The sequence below is a fragment of the Nothobranchius furzeri genome, chromosome 14 (genome assembly GCF_043380555.1).
Source record: "Nothobranchius furzeri strain GRZ-AD chromosome 14, NfurGRZ-RIMD1, whole genome shotgun sequence".
Classification (NCBI taxonomy): Eukaryota; Metazoa; Chordata; class Actinopteri; order Cyprinodontiformes; family Nothobranchiidae; genus Nothobranchius; species Nothobranchius furzeri.
Window position 1 is genome coordinate 10998182 of NC_091754.1, and position 14724 is coordinate 11012905.

Here is a 14724-nt window from a genome sequence, read left to right on the forward strand (position 1 = left end):
GATCAAGCAGCTGAAGCCCAGGGTCGAGTGGAGATTTCATAACCGGTCTGTTCTGTGGGAGGCTTTTTGAAGCCCACGAGTTTCTGTAATCGCTAACATTTAAACCACCTGTTTGAGCGAAGATGCTGTCTGCCTTCAATTGTTTGAGAGAATGACTATTCTGACTATTCTGTTATGATTTTTTTTACCATTTTCTGCTTTTTTATTGCAATAATGTTTAAAAAGTACCTCGATTACAATGGAGGATATCTGATGTAATTCAATAAAGTTTATTTTTTATATATTTATGCAACACAAGTGCCCTTACAACCCTACGTGGACAAAGCGGGTTCAGACAACGGACGGATGGATGGACGGACGGCTGGATGGATGGATGGATGGATGGATGGATGGATGGACAGATGGATGGATGGATGGATGGATGGATGGATGGATGGATGGACGGATGGACGGATGGATGGATGGATGGACGGATGGACGGATGGACGGATGGATGGATGGATGGATGGACAGATGGACGGATGGACGGATGGATGGACGGATGGATGGATGGATGGACGGATGGACGGATGGACGGATGGATGGATGGATGGATGGACAGATGGACGGATGGACGGATGGATGGATGGATGGATGGATGGATGGATGGATGGATGGATGGATGGATGGATGGACGGATGGACGGATGGATGGATGGATGGACGGATGGACGGATGGACGGATGGATGGATGGACAGATGGACGGATGGACGGACGGATGGATGGATGGAAGTGCCCTTACAATGAAGTCATGCAAATTAAGGATCTTGTATTGATCTCATATCAAGTGTGTTGCATAACTGGGATCACTGAAATGTCTAGGTGTTGCTCTGAGTGTGACCCAGGTGCAGCTGGAACATTACCTGGTCTGAACAACCTCCAGGAATCTCAGAGTGGGCTTTCATGTAAAGGATGAATTATAGCAACCATAAAAATCAGCCGTGCACAGTTTGTTCATGACAAAAATCAAGATTTACAGTAGAGAAGATCAAGAAAAAGGAAATAAAAAGTGCTGGGTTTGTGGATGTTTTTAAAGCAGTTTAATTGTTTAAATGTTGCTGTTGCTAACTAAAACATCTCAACAGTAACAGCAAAAGAAGGATTAAAGCCGTTAAAGTTTGGTTTTGGCAGTTGAAGTTTCTTATCAGAAATCTGAGGTGCAAAAAATGCAAGTGTATTGATTTTTGCGCGTTGTGCCAGAGCGTCGGTACTGACACGCGATCGTTCATGTCGATTCATTTCCTTTAATGTTTTCTGTCTTTTATTTGCACCTGATGCGTTTCGCTGCTGTGGAGCGGGGCGCATCACCTTGTCCTCCGGTGACGCACCGATCACTGATGCGGCCGCCAAGCAGCGAGCACTCCGCTGTTTTTGCGGTCGGTAGATCTTTTAGAACTGCAGTTCAAAGGTAACTCATAAGGTGAATATATATGAACCCAGGCAGCAGTTTTTCTTTAGGATTGAGAGGAGATGCAGGAAGATAATAAACAGGCAGGACAGAAAAATAGTCAAATAAAAACAAGTTAGTTTTTGTACCTGGTGGTTGCAACAAACAGACACCATTGAAGGTAATCAGAAGTGAGGAACAGAAAATGAAATAATTATTTTAATGTTTAGAGCAGCAGGAACTCAGAGAGGCTGCAGGCGCATCAGTGAGTTTGCGGCCGCTGCGCGGGGGGGGGGGGGGGGGGGCTGCAGCAGAAACTACCGTTGTTAAAAGAAATGTGTTTAACTTTGAAAATGTGGGCGCAATTTTAATTGTCAAAAACTCCAGTGAACCATTAGTTCATTTTGCTCAAATAGAAATAGAGGCCTGCCTCTAATTCTGGCCCTCCTTCAAATAAAGGCCTGGAGCTTGATGAGCTTGAGTCAAATACAGGCCCGGGCCTGTATTAGAGGATTTACGGTATGTTAGCTAAACTGTTTTTTTAATGGTTGAGTGTGATATATGATGAATGAAAACAATAAAAATAAAAAATTAATTCTTATCACACAAAAAGTACTTTAACCCTTTGATGCATGAATTATGAAATCTTCAACCATGATTTTTTTTAACATTTTTTTTTCATTCATCTTTAGGTGTGAATGAAACAAATTTCATGTTTACATATTTTTTGTAACATTTAATTTACAAATAGTTTATTTCATGTCCACCTCAGTGGACAGCGTGCATTCTGAGCATGAAATATGTTGGCTTTACTTACTGAAGTACGAATGGAGGGGCTCAAATGCAATAAAGTCTTCAACAGCTGTGTTTAATAGCAAAAATAAATAAATAACAATTTTGAGTACCTGTCCACTGTAGTGACCATTATGCATCAAAGGGTTAAAATATGACGTTTTTTGAAAAGTCAATAGCACTGACGTTAAATGTCTTGTCTGCTCTTTAGTGACCCCCCATGGTGATTTTGAGACATTGCAACAATTTTTTAACTGCCGACCCTTATGAAAAATACTCATGTCATTTTTGTAAACAAATCCCAATGTTCTATTAATTTTGTTGTTTTTTTGTTGTTTTCATCTATTAGAAAGGTCAAACAATAATTAGCAGAAGCAGCTTGTAGTATCTTTTGCTAACTGTGTTTGTTGCCATGTGGAAAAATGACCACCAGACGTTAATAATTGTTGAAGCCAACCCAAAAGTCAAAGATCAAGAAGTCAAAATAACCTGTTGTTGTTGTTTGTTCTCATTATTGACTTTTCACCAACCATCTTGTTGTGACTTGTAGGCGTAAACTTTACTTTGGTGAAATGATTAACAAAATTTCTAAAGTAACACCGTCCCAACTCCACTGATCATTTGTGAAATTACAACTTACGCCTTTTTCCACCAACATTGATAAGATGAGTTTTTGCCACATCAAATATTTTTCCTTATGGTCACGTAAAATGAATGAGCTGAACCTTTGATTTTGCAAATCAAAAATGTTCTCTTTATTTATATTTAGCAAACTTAAATATATATATATATATATATATATATATATATATATATATATATATATATATATATATATTGGTTTTAAGTAGACATTAACTAAACACATTCCAGAAAGAGCAATTCAAATTTATAAAAAAAAAAATTCTGGCATATAATAGTACCATTTAATAATGCATAACACACTTCTATTTAATTAAATCATGAAAATTATTATTATTATTATTATTATTATTACTATTATTGTATTATTATTATTACTATTATTATTAACGAAATTTTTATTTTTCGTCTTTATAACAAGACTTTATTGTAGTTTCATTACTTTTTACACTGCTCATCATTTACAATTACTGTTTCTTATTTCATTCATTCATTCATTCATTCATTCATCTTCATCTTCAAAGATTCATCAATCTTTTGCCAACTGTAGTTGTAAAGGCGTAAAATGACCACCAGAGGGCAACATTAGTTAGCCGACGCAAGAACCAAAAATCACAGAGTTACCTAGCCTGGCCTATAGATATGCGTATAAACGTATGTACAGTCTATGGTATAAACACTGTTTATAAACATATACATGGGCCAAGCTATATGTATTTATATAAACACTGTTTATACAATTATATATGGCCTGGCCCATGTATATGTATATAAACACACATGGGCTGGCCTCAGTGGCCTGCCACACTCATCCTCTAATTCTACACAGAGAGCAATGCTTCCCATGAGGAAGCATGGGGCTGGCTGGCCAGACATAAAGTTACCTGCTTTGTTTTATTTTATTTTAATTTATTCTTTATTTAACCAGGAAGGTCCCATTGAGATTAAAAACGTCATTTTTAAGGGAGTCCTGGCCAAGCAGCAACAAAGTTTACAGTTACAACTTTGTGCGTTTTTGCTCAACCATATTCACCTCGGTGAAATGATGACTGGAGTTTTAAAGTTAAAGTCCCATTAGTTGTCACACACACTGATGTGTGTGCAATTTTGTTCTCCACATTTGACCCATCCCCTGGGGGAGCGGTGAGCTGCAGACACGGCCGCGCTCGGGAGTCGGGACCCATGTGGTGGTTTAACCCTCCGATATTTTAGAGTGTCTAACGAAAATAGGAACATTGGTAAAAGAATTTCACAAATAACATCGTTTGCTAACCATTTACAGTTCAGCGCTCTTAAACTCTCCTCCTGTATCAGAAATAAAGGAAATGAGCCGTCATTTTTCCAGCGATTTTAGGTTTTTGTTCGAAAAATGTATAGATAATCTAAACTCCTGTCGTTCGTTCTGACCAAAAAAATCATCTTTATAATTAAGCTACACATTAAACAAGAGGCCGGCCTCTAGTGAAGACCTTATCGAGCATTTTAAACCATAACTCTACACAACAGTAAACAAAGGTTCGTGTGAGAGTTCATTACTTTAAAAATGCATTTTTAAAGATAAAAAGAAGAAAAGAGAATCTGCTACAGCCAGCTGAAGAGCAGATGGACAGGAAAAAGCAGCTCTTTTGTACATGTTGCCATCTTGTGGACAAATAATAAATTGCTGTAACTAAATGAATGAATGACTGAAACACATTTATTACCAGACATCTTATTTATTGCATCTACTTTATGATTTCACTCATGTGTTCTGGAGTGTCAACTCTTTGCCACAATAAAGGCTTCACGGAAGCAAATTAAATGAAAACAAAAGCTCTCGCGAGGGTAAAGTGTGAATTCTGGCCTGGACTTGTGACTTCCTGTGCCCGTACGCACCCCCCACCAGAGTGACCTGGAACACCTCAGCCACACAAAGAGCCTCTCAGGCTTCAGCTGTCAGCACATTCGCATAAACCCCAGGGATCAAAATCAGAGTTTTCCGTTCCGCATCACTGGATTCCCTTCTTCAGACAATGAATCTTAAGTCTGACTTCCTGTGATCACATCTGTGTGAAACATCTACCGCTTGAAGGATTCAGGAATCTCTTTTCGTCAGGAATGAAATGAACTTGGCACTAATCGGCTCGTGGTTTTGCTTTCCCGTCAAGGTCATCCTCATGTTGGAACGACTGATCACAAACGAAGGCTTACCTGATGGAAAACATTTCGGGATGATATTCTGGTCCTAATTTCATTCCCTGATTCTTTCTTTATTGATAACTTCAACGGAAACTAATTATATTTGTCACAAATGCAACACGAAGCGTTCCTGTTGCTGTTTGTACTCCCAGTTAAATGAAGAGCCGTTGACATGGCAGCCTAGACTGGGCCAGTGCACTTTAAAGACTGGAAGCAAATCAGAAAAGAAAAAAGCTACTTAGTAAAAAAAATTAAATAAGTTTATTTGGACTATTTTATAACATTATCAATGAAATGATGACATTCAGCCTCTAGAATACTGACAGAAAAAGACTCGGTCACTAATGAACCTTTTTGATGTAATATGTATAATCAGCAGTTCTTTCATAGGTTTGAGATCATGACAGCTGATCTTATTTATGCTCACGTTCTGCTTTAACACGAATATATGTGGTAGATTTGAAAATAATAAAAATCACTGAACTGTTGTAAGCATAGATATATATATTTACTAGATCCCCTAACTGGGAGTCCACAGCGTCCTTACACGGCGGCCATCTTACTCCGGACAGCTAACCGTTCTCTAGCTGAGGGTGAGTGCACAGCTCAAATAAAAATACTTGTAACTCGATGAAATATTAACAGATTTACAAATGGTTTGCCTTATTACAAACTGTGTGATACATAGACTTGACATGGGATACTTACACATGTTGAAATTACCGCCATTACTTTTGAAACACGACATAATTGTGAACAATGTGTCCCGGCTAAGCTATTTTGCGCGTTAGGTTGGGGGAGAGACCACAATCAACATTGTTATAGGGTTGTATGGTTCAATGAAACTAAGAAGTGTACGTAAACCTAATGTTGTCTAAATGGCTGTTGTCACAGTCCAAGCCCCCAGGCCGGGCTCTCCCAGCTGACCGGCTTCCGTCTTGGACCACATTACCCAGCATGCCCCTCGCGGGGATTCCCTCCACGTTGCACCTGCGTCAATCCATGTCTATATATGGAAGACGCCACACCGGCTCTTCACTCAGTCATCGTTCCACCGTGATCCATGATCAGAGTATTCGGAAGCTAATACAGCTTAACCTCCACCTTTCCTACTCAGACCTCATCCAACCTTCAGCCTTTCCAGCACCGCTTTCAGTCAGCAGTCTGTAATAAAAGCTCTTACTCCCGAACCCAGTCTTCGAGTCTGACAGCTGTCTTGGTGGATGTTTTAGTGTTTATTAGCTGTCTAACTTGGCTTAGAGAAGACGAGGCTTCCGTGGCTGAGCTGCTGACCCACAGTGTTTTACCTCAGTGGAAGCGGAGGGTAAAATTGCCTTTGTTTTCCAGGCGGCTTAATAAAAACTTAGACTGAAGTAAATTAAAATAGCGGAAATTGCTGGCTTTGTTTTTACAGAAATACACTTGAAACACAACAAGCATGCCTGACTTGTGCTGCTCTAATAGACGATGTCTTCAATCACGACAACGTGGGACCACCTTTCATTTGTAAGATTTAACTATAACAAACATTCAACTGTGTTAGGCTGATAAGTCTCTGTCATCTGCTTTGCTTTTGAACAATTATTCAGATAGTGTAAAAAAATGCTCAGTGGCGTCAGCTCTGAGGAAGATCGCAGACATGATCAAAACCTTCAGCAAGGTAAAAAAAAATACCTTCCCTGTGTTTCAAAAAGGACCTGAAAATGCAGTCAGAAGAAAAACACATAATACACAAAAGATTTTGGAGTCTTTTGATAAACTGCTGGCTCATCAAATCCCCCTGATAAATACAATGAATAAATTCCACACTTACTAATCATGATTACTTGTTTGCCTTTAGGTAGTTAAACTATAGTTCTCGTCTGACACCTGACACCATGCTCTATAGGCCTATGTACAGTATAAAGGCAACCACACTGTCCAGTTACATTGGTAATTGTAATCTCAGGATTTGTTGTGCGGCGAGCCATGACCAAGCTGTCCTGTGGTGTCTGCCGTGCCAGCCTGGTGATGGATGCTGCATCTGCCTGTGATGACCATTTGCTGACTCTGAAGAACAACAGGGGGTCTTGTGGTCCCATCTGAAGGTACTGTGAGGGTCATCAGAGCAGCAGAGTGGGCAATCGCCAGGCATCAGTGGGCAGACGATCACAGCCCATCAAACCACTGGAGGTCATCTACATTGTGCGCCAGAGGATCGGGTTGGAGGATGTCTTTTTGCTTGGGGAGCACATCAGTGAGACACAGTACGGAATTAAGTCTCACTCCCGTCCACGTTGACATCTATTGTCTCTGTCACGTTTAGGAGCAGGAGGTTAGGACCCAAGATGCAGAACCCAGGATGACAAGAGGCAGGAGTGGATATGTAAGTAAAAATCCTTTATTTGGGGGAAGAACAAAAATAAATCCAAACGGCAGGGAGCCAAAATCCAAAAATCCAGGGAGTCAAAAGGCACAAGAGGGACGAGCAGACTGACAGAACAAATAACGCTGACAAACAACAATGGACCGACAAGAACAATGAGACAAGGAGAGCTTATATAGACAGGGAGGAGCAATTAGGGAAACAGGAAGCAGGTGTGTGGAGTGAGGCTGGAGGGAAGGCAGGTGACAACAATTATCTGGATGGGGAAGAGAACCAGTGGAGGGCAGATAAACCTAACACTATGTAAAACACAAAACTAAACCTAAAGACTAAGGGAAGAACTCACACAAACACATACACATACTGAGACACACAAACTATGAACTGGGGAACAAGAGGCTGTGGCTATAACTTAAGACACACAACAGAGATGCAGACAAAGGACACATGAGGGCGCTAAGAGAACACAAAAGGGAATCCAGAGAGGGATGGAGAAACATTAGGAGACACATGGGGAAAGACGCAGACAAAGGACACATGAGGGCGCCATGAAACACAAAAGGAGAACCTGGCGTGGGAACTGGAGGGTTGGGGAACAAAGGGACACAAAACATGACAGTACCCCCCCCTCAAGGGCGGATACCAGACGCACAAAACCAGAACACGACAAAAACATAAACAAAAGACAAAGACAAAACAGGACACGAGAGACCACAGGGCGGGAGAGGAGGGCCCGGACAAAAAACAACCCACAAGGGTGAGCGAGGAGGGACCAGGGGACTCCGGGGGGCCAGTGACGGGGAACCAGGAGGCGGGACCAGGGAAGTCTCGGGGGCTGGCGACGGAGGACCAGGAGGCGGGACCAGGGAAGTCTCGGGGGCCGGCGACGGGGAACCAGGAGGCGGGACCGGGCAAGTCTTGGGGGCCGGCGACGGGGAACCAGGAGTCAGGACCTGAGAAGTCTAGGGGGACGGTGACGGGGAACCAGGAGGCAGGACCTGAGAAGTCTAGGGGGACGGCGACGGGGAACCAGGAGGCGGGACCTGAGAAGTCTAGGGGGATGGTGACGGGGGATCAGGAGGCGGGACCAGAGAAGTCTAGGGGGCCGAGGAAGGGTCTCTGGAGACGGGAATTGTGACTGGAATACTTGAGACTTGGGAGACCGGAACACTTGCGTCTGGGAGACTGGAACTCTCATGACTAGGAGACCTGAGACTCTGGAGACTGGAAGACTATTGGGGAGACCTGAGACATGGGAGACTGGAAGATGTGTGGGGAGACTTGAGACATGGGAGACTGGAAGATGTGTGGGGAGACTTGAGACATGGGAGACTGGAAGACGTGTGGGGAGACTTGAGGCTTGGGTGACTGGGAGACTTGTGACTGGTAGACTTGTGACAGGGAGACTTGAGACTGGGGGACTTGTGACAGGGAGACTTGAGACTGGGGGACTTATGACAGGGACACTTGAGACTTGGGGAGAGTGGGACACTTGAGACTTGGGGAGAGTGGGACACTTGAGACTTGGGGAGAGTGGGACACTTGAGACTTGGGGAGAGTGGGACACTTGAGACTTGGGGGAGTGGGACACTTGAGACTTGGGGGAGTGGGACACTTGAGACTTGGGGAAGTGGGACACTTGAGACTTGGGGGAGTGGGACACTTGAGACTTGGGGGAGTGGGACACTTGAGGGAACTGGAACACTTGAGGGAACTGGAACACTTGTGGGGACACTTGAGGGAACTGGGAAACTCGAGGGAACTGGAACACTTGTGGGGACACTTGTGACTTGGGGAACTGGAACACTTGTGGAGACACTTGAGGGAACCAGGAAACTCGAGGGAACTGGAACACCTGTGGGGACACATGTGACTTGGGGAACTAGAACACTTGAGACTTGGGAGACTTGAGACGGGGACGTGGAGACTTTAGACAGGGGCGTCAACCCTCGGCCTGGGGGCGCCGGAACGGGCGGAGCCTCTTGGACGGGCTGGACCGGAGCCTCTTGGACGGGCTGGACCGGAGCCTCTTGGAAGGGCTGGACCAGATGCGATGCGTCCTCCGGGACCACCGCCGGGACAGGATGCGATGCATCCTCCGGGACCACCGCCGGGACAGGATGCGATGCATCCTCCGGGACCACCGCCGGGACAGGATGCGATGCATCCTCCGGGACCACCGCCGGGACAGGATGCGATGCATCCTCCGGGACCACCGCCGGGACAGGAGGCGATGCGACCCTCGGGACCACCGCCGGGACAGGAGGCGATGCGAACCTCGGGACCACCGCCGGGACAGGAGGCGATGCAACCCTCGGGACCACCGCTGGAGCAGGAGGCGATGCGACCCTCGGGACCACCGCTGGAGCAGAAGGCGATGCGACCCTCGGGACCACCGCTGGAGCAGGAGGCGATGCGACCCTCGGGACCACCGCTGGAGCCAGAGGCGATGCGACCCTCGGGACCACCGCTGGAGCAGGAGGCGATGCGACCCTCGGGACCACCGCTGGAGCAGGAGGCGATGCGACCCTCGGGACCACCGCTGGAGCAGGAGGCGATGCGACTTTCGGGACCACCGCTGAGCAGGAGGCGATGCGGCCTCGGGAGACTGCTGATGATGGCGGTGACGTCTGTGGTGAGTGCGTCTCCTCGGAGGTGCGAGGATGACGTTGGCAGGAACAGGGGAGAAGGAGATGAAACCGGTTCGGATAGTCTGAGACGACTCAGGACGGGACAGGAGTGTAGGAGCTGAAGAGGGAGCATGTGGGCTGCAACAAGCATCTCGCAGATCGCCTGCGAAATCCCAAAAGTCCAGCTCCTCTATAGGATGTCGCTCGAGGTAACTGCTAGCCCATTGCAGGGCTCTTCCCCTTAGGCGGAGCACCATATTAATAACCAAGTCCCTGTCCAAATCGTCCGGGCCATAAGATCTTGCAAAGTCCAAGATGAAAGTCCGACAGGTGTCCGGGTCACCATAAAAATTATACATCCACTGAGATGTGGGTGAAGCTGAAAGTTCTGCTGGGTCCTGGTGTGGTCGGTCCATTCTGTCACGTTTAGGAGCAGGAGGTTAGGACCCAAGATGCAGAACCCAGGATGACAAGAGGCAGGAGTGGATATGTAAGTAAAAATCCTTTATTTGGAGGAAGAACAAAAATAAATCCAAATGGCAGGGAGCCAAAATCCAAAAATCCAGGGAGTCAAAAGGCACAAGAGGGACGAGCAGACTGACAGAACAAATAACGCTGACAAACAACAATGGACCGACAAGAACAATGAGACAAGGAGAGCTTATATAGACAGGGAGGAGCAATTAGGGAAACAGGAAGCAGGTGTGTGGAGTGAGGCTGGAGGGAAGGCAGGTGACAACAATTATCTGGATGGGGAAGAGAACCAGTGGAGGGCAGATAAACCTAACACTATGTAAAACACAAAACTAAACCTAAAGACTAAGGGAAGAACTCACACAAACACATACACATACTGAGACACACAAACTATGAACTGGGGAACAAGAGGCTGTGGCTATAACTTAAGACACACAACAGAGATGCAGACAAAGGACACATGAGGGCGCTAAGAGAACACAAAAGGGAATCCAGAGAGGGATGGAGAAACATTAGGAGACACATGGGGAAAGACGCAGACAAAGGACACATGAGGGCGCCATGAAACACAAAAGGAGAACCTGGCGTGGGAACTGGAGGGTTGGGGAACAAAGGGACACAAAACATGACAGTCTCCCTGTTCTTTAAGCTGAGGATACACCACATTGCAAGATTAGCAACTCTTAGCTTTCAGTCTGACAGCGTGAGACAGAAGCTCACAAAGCTGTCCTTTTCAAAGGTCAGTGAACCACAATGTGCCTTAGCATCTGTCTAGCTATAAAAAATGTATAATCTGTAATAAACAAGTTTTTCATAACTGTCTGTCATTCATTTTTTGAAGTGTTTATTTAGCCCTTTACTTTAACTCACAATTATCCCAGTGTCATGGTCTGCGTCTGCCCCTTTCTTCGTGTGCCTCCTGGTGTCCTCCATCCCTCTAGATTCCCTTTTGTGTCTCTTAGCGCCCTCATGTGTCCTTTGTCTGCATTTCAGTTAGGTATCATGTTGTAAAGTCAATTCCTCCCAGGTCCTGTACCATTCCCATGCTCAGTGTTTGTGTGTATGTGTTTATGTGAGTCCTTCCCTCAGTTTTAGGTTTAGTTTTGGGTTTGAGGTTATCTGCCCTCCATTGGTTCTGTTTCCCCCATTTGGATAATTGGTGTCACCTGCCTTCCCTCCAGCCCTCACTCCACACACCTGTTTCCTGTTTCCTTAATTGTTCTCCCTGTGTATTTAAGCTCTGTCTTGTCTCTGTTTGTGTGTCTGCGTTTTCTGGTGCTCTGTGTGAGCTTCGTGTCTCGGCCCAGTTTGTGTGCTCTTAGTGAGCTTTTGTTCTTCTTATTCTGGATTTTTGGCTCCCTGCCTTTGGATTTACTTTTGTTTTCATCCTGCAAATAAATTATTGTTTACTTAACTTCATCTCCTGCCTCGTGTCATCCTGGGTACTGCATTTTGGGTCCAAACATCCCCAAATCGTGACACCCAGTTTTCTCTTCTCAAACTTTCATTTTAAATGGGTTGCAGGCTGAAAGTGGAAATAAATATAAATTATTATAATAACTTGCCAAAGCAAGTATATATTAGGTGCATTTTACTTCCAAACATTAAAGTCAAAGTAAATAAAATATATTCTGGATATCTTCATTTGTCTTTTTAAAAAATATTTTCTCAGTCATTGAGGTTCTAGAGTTGTTTTGCTTTTTTGTTTTTTGGACTTGGTGTTTTTACTTAAAATTTTGTTTGCTGCTTCTGCGGGTTTTTTTTTTGTTTGTTTGTTCGTTTGTTTTTTCTGTTTAGTGTTACGATTTTCTGTAAATTAAATCAGGTATTGGAGTTTTTCTTTATAAGTTGATATGGTAAGTTATAAGGTATTTTAAAACTTATATTTATATGTTGAGCTCAGTTTACAAACTACAGCGAGTTCATCAGAAGCACATCTTGTTGACATTACAACGTAAGTCTAATTGACAGGATAGGGGAAACGGACTGGAAAGTGGAGTGAACAAGGGGAGTTTCCTGCCAAAACTGATATATTTCATAGCCACGTCTCTAATGTTTCTAAGAAAAAATCAAACCGTATGAAAATCGGTTGAAAATTGAGAAAGTTAGAGGGGGGCAACTGGCCTAAGATGGCCGCTGCGTACGGACCATCGACATAAATATACGGTACAGACGTCATGGTCCATTGACGAACAGCGCGGGCGAGGCATGATTTCTGAGGTTTGATGGTTTTTACATTCATCGACATTACATCGACTTACATCGACTGTCCTGGTGGGGGTGCTATAATCAAATGTGTTATATCAGAAGGATGATTTATATCAGTGTGAAGCTGCAGTAAGATTAGCCTTGTGGACATGTGTAATTTAAAATAATATTTGTTGAGTTTTAATTGAAACGGAAAAAAATAGCTTGTTATGTTTCTGCTTGGGCTGCACAGTGAGCAGCGCTGTTACCATGCAGCAAGGAGGTCCTGGGTTCAGATCCGTGTTCTCCGTGTGCACCGCACGCATGGATTCCCTCCAGGTACCCCGGTTTCCTCCCACAGTCCAAAAGTATGACTGTCAGGTTGTTTGGGCTCTCTAGATTGTCCCTGTGTGTGTGTGTGTGTGTGTGTGTGTGTGTGTGTGTGTGTGTGTGTGTGTGTGTGTGTGTGTGTGTGTGTGTGTGTGTGTGTGTGTGTGTGTGTGTGTGTGTGTGTGTGTGTGTGTCTTTTGTGTTGCCCTGCAATGAACTGGCAACTGTCCAGGGACTACCCCGCCTGTTTGCCCAAAGGCTGCCGGAGATAGGCACCAGCCCCCCCCCCCCCCCCCCCCCCCCCCCCCCCCCCGACCCTGCGTGGGAAAGCGGGTTAAGAAAATGGATGTTTCTGCATCGCTGCAGCTGCACCAAAACTCAGAAATCAGTCGTGTTGATGTTGAAATAAATAAATAAACGTGTTCTTTTTTATTGAATAAAATGTGATTTTCCAGTCGCTACAGTAAATCCTTTGCACGTGTTTCCCTCTGACAGGAACGCGTGCATTGAAGTTGTTTATTTCAAACATTGTTCCTTTAAAATAGACAGTGAGTTTGTTCCATCTTAGATTCTCTCTTTCATTATTAAATACAGTATTTCCACTTGCTGCTCTCGGGTTTCCCTTTCACTCATCTGGAGCACACATCTAAGGTTACTCGTTGTTTAATTCATCATGCTGACTGTGTGCTTTTCTGTCGGTACCGTTTCTCTAATGACGTGGCTTTTCATCATGAAAGCCTTTAATCCGCTTTTTTGTCACGTCTCATTATCCAACGAGCTGTTTATGTTCAAACTGCATACATCCACCTGCCTAATAGAGATTAACCTGAAACACACAACCAATGAACGACTACTCCACGTGTGTGTTGTGGCACAGTCACATCCTCAGACACCAGCTTGAGTTTAAACGGACACTTCCACATCACAACAATCTGAACTCCAAACAAGTCGTTTGAATATTTTTGGCTTTGGTTTTATGTGCTGCAAAGAAAAAGCATACAGCTCATTAATGTTGATCCATTTGTGAACTAAGATCTTTTACCTTTTAACCAGTGTCTTAGATTTGCTAACTAGGAAGAACTTATGAATGAGTAAACGTGACCTGAAGTGACTAGAGGACCCTATATATCCAGAAAACACTAGAAAGCAGACAAAATGCTTGACCAGTTGAACACCGGGGTTCACTGACCTGCAGTGACGACACAAGCATCCAACAAATGTGTGTGTTTGTCTCACAGCTGTCTCTGTGGCACACAGAGGCCCCAAACACCACCTGTGTGTGGAAAAAAGCTTCAGCGTGTGCAACATCTGTGTCTGCAGAGGGATCCAGCAGCGCTCTGTCTGCCTTTGTTCCACAAACACTGTTGTGATGATGTTTTGCTCCGTTCACCGCATGTTTACAGCTTCCATAACTTTGGCTTTCCACATTTAAGGGTGTTGTTGTTGTTGTTGTTTTAGCATCAGCAACTGAGGAGTGACCCAAAAACATGCATGGACTTGTGAATAAACAATAAAAACAAAATTAAATGAATGGGAGGATGTTAGAGAGAGAGAGAGAGAGAGAGAGAGAGAGAGAGAGAGAGAGAGAGAGAGAGAGAGAGAGAGAGAGAGACAGAGACAGAGAGAGAGAGAGAGAGAGAGAGAGAGAGAGAGAGAGAGAGAGACAGAGAGAGACAGAGAGAGAGAGAGAGAGAGAG